Source organism: Aquarana catesbeiana, linkage group LG08 (assembly GCF_042186555.1).
Source record: "Aquarana catesbeiana isolate 2022-GZ linkage group LG08, ASM4218655v1, whole genome shotgun sequence".
Taxonomy (NCBI): Eukaryota; Metazoa; Chordata; class Amphibia; order Anura; family Ranidae; genus Aquarana; species Aquarana catesbeiana.
The window spans coordinates 108,672,924-108,688,790 of record NC_133331.1 but is presented as its reverse complement, the minus strand read 5'-3'; the positions used below and the strand labels follow the sequence as shown (position 1 = coordinate 108,688,790).

General features: G+C 47.2%; 1 protein-coding gene across 1 annotated transcript in view; it reads left to right on the top strand.

Annotated features, from left to right (window-relative positions):
- The first annotated feature begins 1,788 nt into the window (after positions 1-1,788).
- CDK1 (cyclin dependent kinase 1) overlaps positions 1,789-15,867 on the top strand; it is a 28,881-nt gene continuing 14,802 nt past the window's right edge. Inside the window, exon 1 of the mRNA XM_073596268.1 lies at positions 1,789-1,915. The gene's annotated coding sequence lies outside the window, so the exon portion shown is untranslated. The remainder of the gene's footprint in view (positions 1,916-15,867) is intronic.

Sequence of the window (15,867 nt, the reverse complement as noted above, 5' to 3'; positions counted from 1 at the left end):
TCAACAGTGAAGAATACGCTCCTTATGGATGGACACTAATCATTGTTCTACTTCACGGTGTTATTATTGTGTGGGCCTTTGGATATCAATTCACCCGGCCCATTCACTTTGTTATATATGGACATTTTTTATATTTTTTTTATATTTCATTACACTAACTGTTCAGGTGTTTTGCAATTTATGATTTTCATATTTCTTTTGTTTAACATAGGGTCTTACAATATCAGTTGTATGACCTGCCTTTGTCATCTAATTAGTGCAGGAGAGCACTTTTATATTTCACATGCTTAGTGCGATTTTATGTTTTTCCAATTTGATTACTATTATTATGTTGTGCAGGAGAATTGCTGCTTTGCATATTTGTCATTTCACTTAAACCATGGGGTTTTGGCAAATAATTTTTGCAATTTTTGACCTTAGTGCAGTTTGTTTTCTTTTTTTCGGTATGTACAGGGGGGGTACCTATGCACAGGGGAGTAACTATGTACAGGGGGGTAACTAGGGGGAGAGGGGAAACTATGTACAGGGGGAGGGGGTAACTATGTACAGTGGGGGGGGGGTAACTATGGCTCTGCCTGGGACACTGATTTAAGGATTGAGGCTGGGAACACTAATGTAAAGACTGACTCTGCTGGTGGCACCTGATGCAAGGAGGGACTCTGCTGGGGCACCTGATGCAAGGAGGGACTCTGCTGGGGACACCTGATACAAGGACAGAATCTGCTGGGGGCACCTGATGCAAGGAGGGACTCTGCTGGGGGCACCTGATACAAGGACGGACTCTGCTGGGGACACCTGATGCAAGGACAGACTCTGCTGGGGGCACCTGATGCAAGGAAGGACTCTGCTGGTGGCAGGCGACGTGGCTAGTGGCACGCTCAGGGATCCCACTGATTCAGCATTATGGTGAGTTGAATGATTTCATTTTATTTTACAATGTAATAATAGAAATAATGCACTTCAATCATCCTGACACCATAACAATCATGGTGCCGGGATGATTTAAGTGCTAACACCAGGTGTTTGGAGTATCTTTATCTGCTGATTGTTAAACTTTCTAGAATACACATATTTCCATTGTTGTGTAGGATCTGGGCCTGCTGTCCCTCCATTCCTTGCTCCCCCTTTCCCTCTCCATCCCTCATTCATCTAAGACTCTAACCACACCCCCTTTGAGCCACACCCATTTAAGCCACACCCACTACTTCACGTAAACCATGCCCATTTTTTGCCGCGGCGCCGCAGTTTTCTTTTTTATTACTATGCCATGCCTACAAACGCATGCCCCGCCCCCTAATTCTTATACGGCTCCGCCTACAGCCAAAAAAGTGTCCCACAAATTTTTTTTGCAGTGTTGGCAACTATGCATACACAGCCATTCACCTCTATGACAGGGCTACTCCCCAGAGTTTTTGATGCTAAGCATATTTTATGCCCTTATGTTGTGTATATAAGCAGAAGCTGAAAAAAAATGTCTGGAGTACATAATAGAAAAGAAAATTGCACTTCTGAAAACAAGGCACGTTTACGCAACAAAACCATGACTGTGCTGTCTTCTGAATGTCTTCCCCATGGAATTCTGTGTAGGAAATAAAACTGAACCCCTCCCCCTTGCTCTGGGTATTGCTGAGGCTCATTGCATTCTTGGTTATAAAACATGCCGCCCGAGTGAAATATTAATAGAGTATTTTTACCGAGAACCAGAAGACAAACTCTTCACTTGTCCCTCCCGCAGCATTTTCCTCTCACCGCCCTTCGGCTCACGTTTGGCGCCGTCATCGCCGCGCTCAGCTGGTTGGTTGGTTTGAAAGTCCACTGACTTCCGTGATTGGGCGAGCCCGGCAGGCATTGCGCGGCTGGTTTGAAATCTCTTCAGTCTCGGAGAGGTCGGCTGTGAGGAGGAAGCTGTTCTCTGGTAATGGCGGTGTATGGGGGGGAGGATTGGGGTGTACAGGGAGGGCTCTCATTCGGGGTCCGTGTTCTACAATGGCTGTGTCCTCCGGGCCTCCATTGTTCTGACAATTCCAGTATCATTAGGAAGCCCTCTGCTTCTGCTGGACACCACACTGGGGGCTTGTAATATAAGATGAACCATATTCCCCCCCGTGTGGTGTCCAACACACATGTCTGTAGTATGGCATGCTGGGACTTGTGGTTCTTCTCCAGCCATGTGTGTGGTTTACAATGTGCTTGTGCAATCTCCATCAGACTGACCACCATAGGCTGTGTGCTTCATTCTTCCCTAGGGGCTGCCCCATCCATCCATCCATCCATCCATCCATCCAGGCAGACCTGTGTGTTTGGCAGATCTAAAGGAGCTTGTGTGCAATCAGATTGTATGATGAGTGGTGAGCTTAAAGCTGTAGTATCTGCTCTCACCTTTTTCTTTCTTTTTATAGGCCCACTGCAGTGTTGTGCCATAGGCCTCATGCACCCGGGTGTAAAATAAATGGTGCAGCTAAGAGCGCCTGAGGTAGAGTTGCCACCTCATCCCTTTAAATCCGAACACATATGAATTAAACGGGTTCTGAGGCTAATTAAATGCCGATAAGGCACCAAGTGAGTTTAATTACCATCTTAGGCCCCTTTCACACTTATACGACTTATCCCACGATTTTGTACTGTAAAATCGTATGACAAGTCATTCTCCATGATTTTCAATGACTACCATTCATATTGGCACGACTTTAAGATGTGCCGACTTCAAAGTGGTCCCTGCACTACTTTGGTCCAACTTCCATGCGCGTTGTACTTCAACGTTAAACCCTCCAAGTAGCATGCAAATCCTACCTGAATAATAGACACGATTTCAGTACGACTTTGTAAGCACAAGCTGAGAATGGTTAATGCCAAAGTCGTACTGCTCCCAAATCGTGGCGAAATTGCAGTAAAATCGCGTGACTTTCAAGTCGCACACGTGTGAAAGGGGTCTTAATCAGCTTCAGAACCTGTGTAATATGTGTTTGGGTTTAAAGTGATGGGGCGGCAACCCCAACCTTAGAGCCGGTTCACACTTTGAATCAAACAGGAATGTGCCGTGTGATTCACATGTGATCCGGGTGCTGTGCGATTTCAGCCTCTAAATTTGAATGTGCTAAAAAAAAAATTGCACTGGACTGCACCAAAAGTAGTGCATGAACTAGTTTAAAAAAAAAAACCACAGTAACCGGATTGCTTTGGCACTACTGTATTCTGGTGCAGGAAAGCGCTGTGACTAAAGATGAGCTCAGGCTTGTTCACGACTCCACGTGCCTGCCAGGAAGCTGACACTCCGCACCGCTAATCAAAGGTAGTGAGACATTTCCTGATCTGTGCGGGTGTGGAAACGTCTCACTGCTTGTGATTAGCGCTGCAGAGTGTCAGCTTCCTGGCGGGCACGTGGAGTTGTGAACAAGCCTGAGCTCATCCTTATTGGTGCCCTGCGTTTGTTGTCACTAAAGAGGTTCTTCACCCTAGAAATAAACAAATTTTAAAGTGGAGTTCCACCCAAAAATGGAACTACCGCTTTAAGGGAGGTGACACCCCCCCCGACCTGCCACATTTGGCATGTCATTTGTTTTTGGGGGTGGGGGGAGCTGGTACAGTCCCAGCTCCCACTTCCTCCCAGCGCACTGGAATGGAGATCACCTCTTCACGTCACAGGTCCCAGATGATTGCCCGGCCAGTCAGGGCTCGCGCATGCACAGTGGGTGCCCGGCTGTGAAGCCAGGGTGCTCAGTTACAATGCTGGCGCCGCAGAGAGAAGGGGGAGACGAGCGGGGCTTCGTTACCCCCCCCCCCCCCCCATCGCTGGACCCTGGGACAGGTAAGTGTCCAATTTAAGGACCCTCCCCCCCTTACCCCTTCCCCCTTATACCTCAGTTTAATTTTGGGCTTATGTCTGACCCTTGCTTCGGTGCATGCAGCTGTCCAGTTGCATACGTGCGTTTTTACTATTTTTCTGAGTTCTTGTTTTCTTTTCTTTTTCCAATTGGGTAGTGCAGGAATATTCTTATTACATAAGTGTCCAATTAAGTCAGTAGCTACAAATATTTTGAAAGGACACTTGAGGCCCACATACACACAATCAGAAAATCTTACAAAAAATACCACTTTCGAAGTGATCGTATAATTATGTGTTTGTTTAGTACACAGCTTTTGCCTGAAATTTTCTGAAGGGGCAAACTCCTAAATTTTTCTTGTACGATTTTCGGTAGTATTCAATAAGTTAAATCGCTTCCATTTTTTTTTTTTCTCTCATGAGGGCTTTTGTGTTTTAGTAACATTTTCAATATAGAAGCTCAAAAAAAAGACTATCGTGTGTCTGATCTGTTAGTGTGGACTAGACTTTAAAGCAGCACCCTACCCAAAGGGGGAATCTCCACTTGTTTGCATCCACATCCTCCTCCTCTCACTGCCACATTTGGCACTTTTTGGTTTTGACAGGTATCCGGTCCCACTTCTGGGTAAGATCGGCAAGCTAGGACGTTTCTCACCCTCCCTCCTTTCTCTGAGATCATTCTGAAAGCGCAGCTTGCATATGCGCAGTAGGAAACAGACTGTGAAGCTGCAAGGCTTCACTTCCTGTTTCCCTTAGGGCCCTTTCACACTGGGGCGGGCGTTGGCGGTAAAGCGCTGCTATTGTAAGCGGCGTTTTACCGTCGGTATGCGGCCGCTAGCGGGGCGGTTTTACCCCCCGCTAGCGGCCGAGAAATGGTTAAAAACCACGGCAAAGCGCCTCTGCAGAGTTCAATGGGCAGGAGCGGTATACACTCCGCTCCTTCACCGCTCCGAAGATGCTGCTAGCAGGACTTTTTTTACCGTCCTGCCAGCGCACCGCTCCAGTGTGAAAGCAGCGGCACTTTCGGGTCGGTTTGCAGGCGCTATTAGCGCAATAGCGCCTGCAAACCGCCCCAGTGTGAAAGGACCCTTATTACAGATGCCAGCGCCTGCACTCAAAGCCGATTGAAGAATCAGCTTGGGGGTGCCAACATCGCGGGATCCTGGGCAGATAAGTGTCCTTATGTTAAAGCTGCTGACTTTAAAGTGATTGTAAAGTTTTGTGGTGGGGTTTAACAAACATGTTTTACTTGTCTCCCCTGTGCGAGAGTTTTGCAGAGCGCCCCGCTCATCCTTTTCTAGGGTCCTCCGGCGATGCTCCTGGCACTTTCCATGGGGGCACTTGTGCGGGTGTGCTCCAAGTCCTGCTGCGTCCACTGACAAAGACAGCAGGACTCGGCTCCTGTGTCTCACTGGATTTGATTGACAGCAGCGGGAGCCAATGGCTCCTGCTATCCAATGAGGACCCAAGACGGTGGCTGGAGCAGCTGGGCTCGTTCTCGTCGCTGGAAAGACCGGGTCAGGTAAGTAAAAAGTGTGGGGGGGGGGGGGGCGGCTCTGGGGAACTGCTGTACCACAAAAGAAAGCATTAAAGTGGGGTTCCACCCAAAAAACAAAACTACATGAAAAATCCTAAAAAAAAAAATACAAAAAAACATTTAGATATTTTTTCTTTTTTTTTTTTTTTTTTTTTTTTTTTTTTTACTTGCCTCTAAATGCCTGTTGCTAGGGGGTCCCTCGTAGTCTGCCTCTTCCAGTGCCTGGGCTGATGACATAACTTCCCCCTCGGCACAGGAAGGGCTCGGCTCTGCTCCCTCCCTCCTGTCAATCATCTGGGACCCATTACAGGTCCCAGGTGACTGAGCGGCCAATCGCGGCGCCGCTCGCATATGCGCAGTGGGTGCCAGGCTGTGAAGCCACAGCCCGGCGCCCACAGTTGCAATGTCGGCGCCGCTGAACGTAGGGGGAGACGAGCGGGGCTTCTATCCCCCGCATCGCTGGACCCTGGGACAGGTAAGTGTCCAATTAAAAGTCAGCAGCTGCAGTATTTGTAGCTGCTGACTTTTAAATTTTTTTTTTTGTTGTTGAACTCCTCTTTAAGATGAAAGACCTTGATTTTACAACTCTAAGTTTGTTTTTTGTTTTCCTTTTCTGAAGGAGCCTGGAGCTCCTCTTTAACAACTTGAGCTCAGAAAAGTTTTACCCCCCCCCCCCCCCCTTCCTGGCATGCCATTTTTTGCGATATGACATTGCATAACTTCAACCGACAATTGCGTGGTCTTCTGACACTGTACCCAAATAAAAGAAGAAAAAATTTCCCCCACAAAGAAAGCTTTGTTTTGGTGTTTTTTTTTTTTTAAACATCTCTGCGGTTTTTGTTTTTTGCTCTATAAACAGACTGACAATTTTGAAGAAAACCTTTTTTACTTTCTGCTATAAAATACACCCAATTAAATAAAAAATTCTAAATCCATTTAGGCAAATATTTTCTGCTAAAAATACCAATAAGCGTATATTGATTGGTTTTGTGTTTTTGTGTTTTTTTTTTTTTTTTTTTCTAGTTATGGTGGCGATCAGCGACTTATAGTGGGGCAGCGGACAAATTGGACATTTAACTGACACCTTTTGGGAACCAGTGACGGTGATCCGTGCTTTTTAAAAAAAAAAAAAAAAAAAAAAAAAAAAAATGCAGTCCCTTTTACTAATGACACTGGCTCGGAAGGGGTTAACATCAGGGGCAATCAATGGGTTAAATGTATGCCTAGGTTGTGCTTACTCACTGTGGGGGGGAGATGCTTTGACTAGGGGAAGGCGAAGATCCGTCTTCCTGCTTGGCAGAAACATGATCAAAGCCTTCCCTACTGACAGAACGACAGTCTGCCTTGTTTACATGGGCATACTTCAGTTCTGCTTGTGCCCCAAATGATTATCAGGTCTGCCGGACCTGCTGATTGGCTCCAGCTGTAATTGGACTTGCTGCAGTAACTGTGTGGAGCAATTGCTAAGTGGTTAGGCAGGCCATAGATGGTGCAATTTTCTTTCTGGCAATCCTGGTTGCAGGGACAACTTCCTGCGGAGTCATTGTGTTTTCTTGGCGTGGGGGCCATCCTAGCCAAGAGAATAGTTATTGCAAGGGGCTATAGCCGCTGGCAATAATCGCATTTAAAATCCGACTTGATGGTTGTACCCAAGTTGATCCAATCAGCCTGCCCATAGATGGTTTGAATCTCGGCCGGTTCAGCAGGTATTTAAAACTTTTTATGGGCGACTTTACCAGTCCAGGGATCCAGCGCCGTTCTTCACTAGTCTCCAGGTTGCTGCTGTCTTTAGTGTGGAAAGCCAACTGTGATGGCTTACGGCTTCACAGCCAGCTTCTTACTGTGCATGCGTGAGCCATGCTGTGCTTTGTGAATGGTCCCGCAGCGTTTTGGGACATGTGATGTGTTCCAGAAAGTTGTAAGTGTAGAAGGTTTGGATTTGCCTAGACCAGGGATATGCAATTAGCGGACCTCCAGCTGTTGCAGAACTACAAGTCCCATGAGGCATAGCAAGACTGACAGCCACAGGCATGACACCCAGAGGCAGAGGCATGATGGAACTTGTAGTTTTGCAACAGCTGGAGGTCTGCTAATTGCATATCCCTGGCCTAGACGATCTGTGCGTAAGTGACAGCGGGTACCTGTCATAGCTAAATTAGCCTTAGAATGTGGTTTAGAGTTAAGTTTTGGCTAAACTTCCACTTTAAAGCGGAGTTCCACACAAAAATGGAACTTCCGCTTTTCGGAACCCTCCCCCCTCCGGTGTCACATTTGGCACCTTTCAGGGGGGAGGGGGGTGCAGATACCTGTCTAAGACAGGTATTTGCACCCACTTCCGGCATAGACTCCCATGGGAGTCTATGCCTCTTCCCGTCCCGACCGCGCTGTCTGCTGGGAACACACAGCTTCCAGCAGAGAGCGGGGACCACTTGGGACGCGCAGCGCGACTTGCGCATGCGCAGTAGGGAACCGGGAAGTGGAGCCGCAACGCTTCACTTCCTGATTCCCTCACCCAGGATGGCGGCGGCAGCTGCCGAGAACCGAGCAGGTTCTCGGTGTCCCCAGCCGACATCGCTGGACCCCGGGACAGGTAAGTGGCCATGTATTAAAAGTCAGCAGCTGCAGTATTTGTAGCTGCTGGCTTTTAATAATTTTTTTTTTTTGGCGGTGTGGGTGAACCCCCGCTTTAAAGCGGCTGTATATATGTCATTTTATAGATTTAGTTTAGGGTGGCATTCAGAAGTATAAAAAAAAATTCCCCAAACCTGTGTTCAGATTGGCGTTTTCCAGTGTAATTTGTTAATGCATGGTTATACGTGTAAATTTTATTCTGGTGACTAGTATAAATTAATCTAGCCAATTAGAATGAGTTACTGCTCATATGCAGCTAAATGTGCCCCATGCACATACAACAGTTTGTAGACCCACCTCCCAGTGAATGGGCCAGGAAACTAAATGTATGACGTCCCTTCCTGGTCTGGTGTTGTCAATCACTGGTATCAGTGTCCGGTGAAGGCTGATGGAACAAGATCTTGGTAAATCTTGGGCAGTTCAGGGTGAACGGGGAAAAAAATACAAATTTTTCCAATCCACACTCTGTGCTATTATATTCTGATGGCGGTTTCTGTTCAAGAGGCGTCGACCTAGTGTTCAACTCCTCTTAAACAGAATTTTTGGAAATGGAAACAGAACCCAGCTTTGGAGCGAATCTGCATGTGTGCCACCATAAGAAGCAACTTCCTGTAGTGGCACACAGAAATGGTGGAACCTGGAGCGCTGGCAGGGGACCCCAGAAGAGGCATGGGGCTGCTCCCGTGCAATACAATGTTAAAAGTTACAATAGCTTTAAGCAGGAACTTAAAGTGATTGTTTCCTGAGTATCTTCCAAATGCGCACACTCTCTCATATCCAATGAATCCAGCCTTGTCTTGCTGCAATGTGTCCTGCACTGCTATCTTCTTTGCTTGTTGTGTTGGGAGCTGAACCTTCCTGTGTTCTTGCAGCTCCCAACCTGGTGATGCCCAGTAGCGTATGTACAGTGTACTGAGCCACTCAACACCAGGGTGGCTGTATGTTGGCAGATGTCAGACTGACTTCTCACCATCTATTTAGTTTATTTCTGTACCGCTGGGATCTCCAATAACTTCAAGTGATTGTAAGGGTTCTTTTTTTTTTTTTTTTTTTTTTTTTTAATATATCAAACAAATCATACTTGCCTCCTTTTGAACAGCTCGTTTTGCACAGAGTGGCCCCGAACATCCTCTTCTGGGGTCCCCCGGCAGGTCTTGTGGCTCCTCACATCAAATAGCCCCCTAGGAGAAGCGTTCTCCTGAGGGGGTTACTTTGTGGGCGCGCTCCCGAGTCCAGCATTCGGTGTCCATAGGCGCCGAATGTATGACTCGGCCCCTGTGTCGTTGGATTTGATAGCAGCCATTGGTTCCTGCTGCTGTCAATATATCCAATCAAGCGCTGAACCCTGACCAGAGACAGCATGTCCCCATCCGGTCAAGTTCCAGGGCTCAGGTAAATAAAACGGGGGGGGGGGGGGGGGGGGGGGGGGCGGTCACTGCCAGGGGTTATTTCACCTTAATGCATACGATTCATTAAGGAGAAAAAACACAAAGGTTTACAACCCCTTTCACCTCTGCCATGTCACATTGTAGAGCTCTGGTGCATAGAAGAGCTCATGCTTAAACAATCGCTACATAATTTGTTTGCTAGTGCTACTTTCTAGTTTTGTCACGTGTGACCAATTATAGGTCATAATGGAGGAGCTTACAATTCAGTAGCGACTACATATATGGAAAACAAAGGATAGTCTGGGATTCTCATTTTTATTGTAAGCTTCAAAAAACGCTGACCTTGTAACGGCCTTTTTGTTATAAATGCCTCTCCCAGGCTGTCAGCAGTAATGGAATTTAAGCCATGCCTGTGTAGCTCAGACTACATTAAATTTATTCTAAAGCTGGCTGGGTATACACTTTATTTTCCTCATTCTACCCCGCGGGTTGAATGGGAAAAAAAAAAAAATCTCAGCTCCGGTCGGAGACTGTGTGAGGTTAGTACAGCGATCTCCCCCTGCTGAGCTGTTCTGACCAACAGTCTCATTGGCTGAGCATGAGTCGGTTGGATGCTGGTTTTCCATTCTGTCCATATGTCCATGGGCTTTAGGCTGGGTTCACACATGAGAATTGGATGTGTCTTGCTCGTCTAATTTGCATGACCTGTGAAAGATTATTGCGTTCTATTGTGCCTGTTCATGTCTGGTGCAGCCAATGGCTCTGGCTGCTGCCTCTGTCCAGTGAGTAGAGAGCGAGCTGGGAGAGCCGCTGCTTTTGTGCAGATCAATGGATTAAGATCAAGCCCCACTCAGTGTCGGGATCAAGCCTCAAATGAAACCATGTTGCAAAACATCTAATACAAAATAGCAAAATAAAGGCTACAAAATACAGTGATGCCGCTTGTGCTTCTCCACAAGTGTTCAAACACCAAGCGTAACATCCTCATATGTGTGTGACTAAGCCCTGGTTCACACTGACTGCGGGAATAAAATAAGATTTCATTCCCACATGTCAGTCCCGATTTCAGAGACATCTGTGCGGGTTTCTGCACAGATATCAATGGAAGTCACCAAAAGTAGTACAGAAATGTCGCACCGATTTGGATGCTGCAATCGCTGCAGATTTGGCATGTGATTTGACATGTCAAATCACATGCCATATTGCATCAATGTGAACCAGGGCTAAAACACTGAAAACTGGTGAGAAACTGGAATTTCAATAAAATCCTAAAGCGGGTGTAGTCAATCAGTTATCCAGTCTCTGTGCTTTCTGCAGGGGACTCCCTGACCAGCATCCCATTCAGCCCAGGGGGCCTTGGGAGGGCGAACAGGGGCAGCAATCTGAGCCTCAAGGCTCTGCCTGACGTTTTGCAACTATCCCCCCCCCCCCAGCTGCACTACATGCCGTCGGGATTTTTCCCCACAGCTACTGCTCTTCGATGGTGGAGGGCCATCCAGCTGAGCCCCGCACTCCAGGTGCTTTAGAGGTTCCCTCGCTGTGCAGGCTACCTGGCCGCCGACCCTCCTGCTCACCAATCGTATTCCACTCTCATCCCACAAACATCTCTGCAAGATTCACTCGTTTGCAGTCCTGGGAGGTATAGCAAGAGGCCGGACGCATTATTTCCGATCGTGCGGTCCGGTCGGCGGCCATCTTGGTGGAGGCTGAAGCCTCCAGGTAAAAGGCCTTTAATGTGCCCCCTCTCTATTGGAAAACCAGGAAGGAGGACGCCAGAGGACGTGGCAGGTGCAGCTGTGTCCACCAACCCGCACTGGGTCAGCTGGGGGTGCGGGGCTGGAGCAGGAAGCAGAAAGGGATCTCTAAACAGAGGATCCCGGTGGCTGACCAGGTCGGACGCTTCTCCACCCTGCTCTGCAGATCCTGCATGTCAGGACAGCTCCAAGGTAAGCCAGAGCACTCTGGAGTCACCTCTGTCTTTACCTCTCTACAAACCGTACAATTGCATTGTACACCGCCAACCTCACTCAGGCCCTTTGTGCTTACTTGCAGGCAAAGGCTCCAGAGGAAAAAGGTGCAGACCAGAGCAAGGCATGCGCCTCTTGCGGTCACCGGTTTTTCCCTGAGTGAAAAAAGCCACTATGCCCAAAATGCAAAATGGTGGCTAAGGAGTCAAAAGGCTTCCTTAAGGACATGCTTAACTCCATCAAAAAGGAAATAAAGAGCACTATTGGGCCAATACCATTGGGCTGGGATTCCGAGGAGGATGACTCGGCATCAGAGGGCATCCTATTTCCCTCAGAAGACACAGATAATCTTCCAAGGCTCGGTCTCATCTGGTGTGACTTTTCATGTGACTTGGGACTGCAGAGTCACATAAGTCATACCCTGTGACTTCCAATGAGTACCGTTCATATCTGTGCGACTTCAGGTCGCAGCGACTTCAAAGTGGTCCCTGCACTACTTTGGTCCCACTTTGATGCGACTTGAGGTCCATAGACCTCAAGAATACACAGACATGGTTTCAAGTTGCATTAAAATTGCGGCAAAAAATCATGCGACTTTCAGGTTGCAATAGTGGAACCTAGCCTAAAGGCTATAGCTGACACTGGGTATCAAAGAGCAAAAAGCTGCAGGGCTTTCCCTGCACGACAAAATATACAAGGGGTTGCAGCCCAGAAAACCCAGGAGAAGCTCTTCATACTAGCTGCAGTCAAGCGCAGGTATCCATTTGCAGAGGAAGACACCAAGACTTGGGCGCAAATGTCCCAAAGTGGATGCCTCCCTCGTGAGAGACGCAAACAAATCCGACTTAGCTTTTGATGATGCGCAGCATGAGAAGGAGGGGTGGCAATTTTGAATCAGACAATGGCTTCCACCTGCACAGCTCGCACCCTGGCTGTCTCAACTGCAAGCGTTCCTAGGAGACACGCCAAGGGAAGAATTGGTGAGGACCATTCCCACACTAATCAGAGTGGCAGCTTTTCTAGCAGTTGCCTCGGCTGAAATGGTAAGATATCTTCTAGGGCCACGGCCTTAGGGAAGAGAGCCTGTGGCTGAAAGTCATAGGAGGAGGGGACATCGCCTCCAAGAATAGGCTGTGTGGGATCCCATTCACAGGAAATTTTCTGTTCGGGCCAGACCTGTAAACGGTCCTGGACAGGACTGCAGCGAAGAACAAAGGGTTCTCCCCAAGCAAAAAACAAGGGGAAGGCGCTCTTTTGTCATTCCAGGATATTTTAACCGCTCAACAGAAGAACTGAGGTATGCATGGCCACAATAGACTTGCAAGACGCATACTTGTATGTACCCATAAAGAAAAGTCATGAAAGATACCGAAGGTTCACAATCCAGGGGCCGGTGGTCACCCTTCATCTGCAGTGCACATCTTTTGCCTTTTGGCATCTCTTCTGTGCCCAGAATCTTCTCAAAGATTTTAGCAGAAGTGCTAAAGGGCCTGAGACAGTAAGGCATAGGTATGATACCATACCTAGACAATCTGCTGTTCTTTGCAGATACAGCAAAGAACCTAAAGAACAACCTCTGTGCAGGTATTTCCTATCCACAAAACCTGGGGTGAATAGTAAATACAGAAAAATCATAGCTGACCCCAAGCCAGAGGTGGTATACTTTGGATTATGTGCTAGGCGCCAGAGTAACCAAAACCCTCCAGATGGAAGAAAAGAACGAGGCAGTGCTAGGACTGATGTCCTCGATCCCAGCCATCACCTGGGCACCAGCTCCACGAGGCCTCTACAGAATCACATTTTGACCCATTGGGATGGTGATCCATCATCCTTTGAAATGTCCATTCCCGTCCCTTGGTTGGTCAAACAATCTCTTCAGTGGTGGCTCACTCCGCTCCGTTACGCCAAGGGGCGCAGGTGGGCGCAAGCCAAACCTGTGAGGATTACCACAGACGCCAGTACCCGAGTATGGGGGGTGCACATGGGGGATCTCTGTACACAGGGGAGATGTAACTCCAGATGTCTCGAGCCTCCTAGTATGAGGGAATTAAAACATTGCCAATCGGAGCTTCGCTTGGCCGGCCCAGTCACTGATTGGTAGTGTGCATGGAAAACAAGAAGATCCGGCAGCCTTTGCGGCTGTCGGCTTGAAGTTTTCAATGAACTACAATGGTGCTGTGGACTGCTTTGCTAGTTCATTCATGCTTCTGTCAGATTGTATCTGTTTCCCTGTACAGGACATACGAGCATGCAGATCTGCTGGAGACCTGCATGGTGCAATGCTTTACAGGCTCCAAAAAATGTTTTTTTTTTGTTTTTTTTTTTTTTTTTCTTCGAACCCCAAACATCATTTATTTTATTTCCCTAGAAAATAAAATCATGGTTGTTGCAATATTTTATGTCACAATGTATTTGCGCAGCAGTCGTTCAAATGCAATTTTTTGGGAAAAAATTACTTTAATTAAAAAAAGTTAACCAGCAGTTAGCACAACTTTTTTTTTTTTTTTGAAAGATTTTGTGCTGTTAGAATCGTGATCTTTTTATCCTAAGCAAAAAAAAAAAGTGATTCTCATTTTGGCCAGAATCATGCAGCTCTGCACATATCAATATGAAATGGTGTAAGGGCTTGTTCACACTTGACTAAATTTCTGATGCTCCATAATACAAAGTGACAGAAATACAAATTTTAACATGCCGAAATCACCTGGCGGAGCGTTGCCATAGACTTGAATGGGAGGTGTTGAAAGGCTTCAAATGCCTCCTGACTCGAAAGGAGGATTTATTTTGAAGCAACGCTAACTCAGCACATAGTGTAAACAGCACAATCTTGTGCATCTTTAACGCCTCTCAAACGCCTTCTTTTAATGCCAGTGTGAAATCGGAAGTGATATTGTAGTATGTTTCTATTGTATTTTCAGACTACAACTGTGCTTGTTAAACCAAAATCAAGTTTGTCCGATCAGGTAATATTAAATGAACTGTCGTGATTGGCTCTCGAAAGCTCTGTACTAACGATCTGATTATCGTACAATTGCTTAGAAGGCGGTGTTTTTCATCTGATTTTTGGAACGTGTGTACAGGCCATTCAAGGACAAGTCCAGCCTGAGTTTTTTTTAGCCTGGGCTTCTCCTAAGGGTCACAAGAGTGCAATCTGTTTTGCACTCCTGTGACCTGTTTTCAGCAGAGGGTGGTCTGGAGTCCGTTCTCTGCTGATGTCACAGAAATCGGTCCAGGCACCGCTGAGACGGCATCTCCCCGCCCCTCCACAGCTTAACGCTCCAATGAGCATGGAGAAGCAGACCAGGAGCAATGCTGGCTGACAGTCTGCATCGCTCTGCTCGGGGAGGAGTGAGAACCGAGCCATTTGAAGTATTCGGTGGCTCGGTTCTCAGTGCAGAGGCGCCGGGGGACAGCTGCAGCATCGGTCTGATGCTCCATCCACCAAGGTAAATATGATTAGCAAAAGAAAAAAAAAAAAAACATACTTTTAATCTCTGAACATTTATGGTGAAACACAAGAGTTTATTTTGCCATTTTGTATTGTGTTTTACAACTTTGTCTGAGGTTTGCTGTAATTGCAGAGGACTTAGGCCTCATGCACACTGGGTGTTTTTACAGCTGCTAATTTTGGCTTCAGGGGTGTTTTTTGTTTTTTTGGTCTAAGATTGATGTAACTGACGTTAGAAGCTGGTTACCATGTGCAGCTACACGAGATTTTGCACTCTTCAGTTTCAGTAAATCATCGCCCCCACCCCTTGTACCTTTAGAACCACCTCAATGGCACCCCTGTGATTCCCATGCTCATGTGCAGGAGTGATCTCATTAAAGCGGCGTTCCAGGCTCTTTTCCATTTATTAAAACTCGGCAGCTACAAAAAGTGTAGCTGCTGACTTTTAATTAACAGACACTTGCCTGTCCCACGGTCCAGTGATGCGGGCGCCTGAAGCCTCGTTCCTCTCCCCCCTCTTCTCCGCAGCGGTGTCATTAGAACTGTGGGCACCCGGCTGTGACAGCTTGTGGCTACACGGCTGTGCATGCGTGAGTCCCACTGCGCTTTCCGAGTGGACAGGCAATCTTTTGTGACGTGTTCAGAAGATTGACTAGAGGGAGTCGCCTAGGTGGCCGAGAAGCAGAAGAACGGAGTGTGACAGTTAGTCCCTCTCTAAAGTAGGCGCCCCCCCCTAAAATGATGTGGCATGTATGGGGGCGAGGAGTGCTTAAAGCGGAAATTCCACTCCGCTTTAAGGCCCAGAAGGAAGACGAGGCAAAGATGGAAGCGTTTGAAACACACGGGATTGGTGACAGTGTAGCACTGGAAGGGGACATTGACAGGTAATCCTGTCATAATGTGTTAGTATGCAGAGCATACTAGTACATTATGCCATATACTGGCAGGGGGTATAGTTGACAATTTGACTCTGGCTTTAAAAAAAAAAAATTGACTGTTAGCAGCACACCAAGGACCATTGAAATAAAAACCAAGCATTTATTCACCTAATTTTTAAGTGCAATGCTTCAGGGACC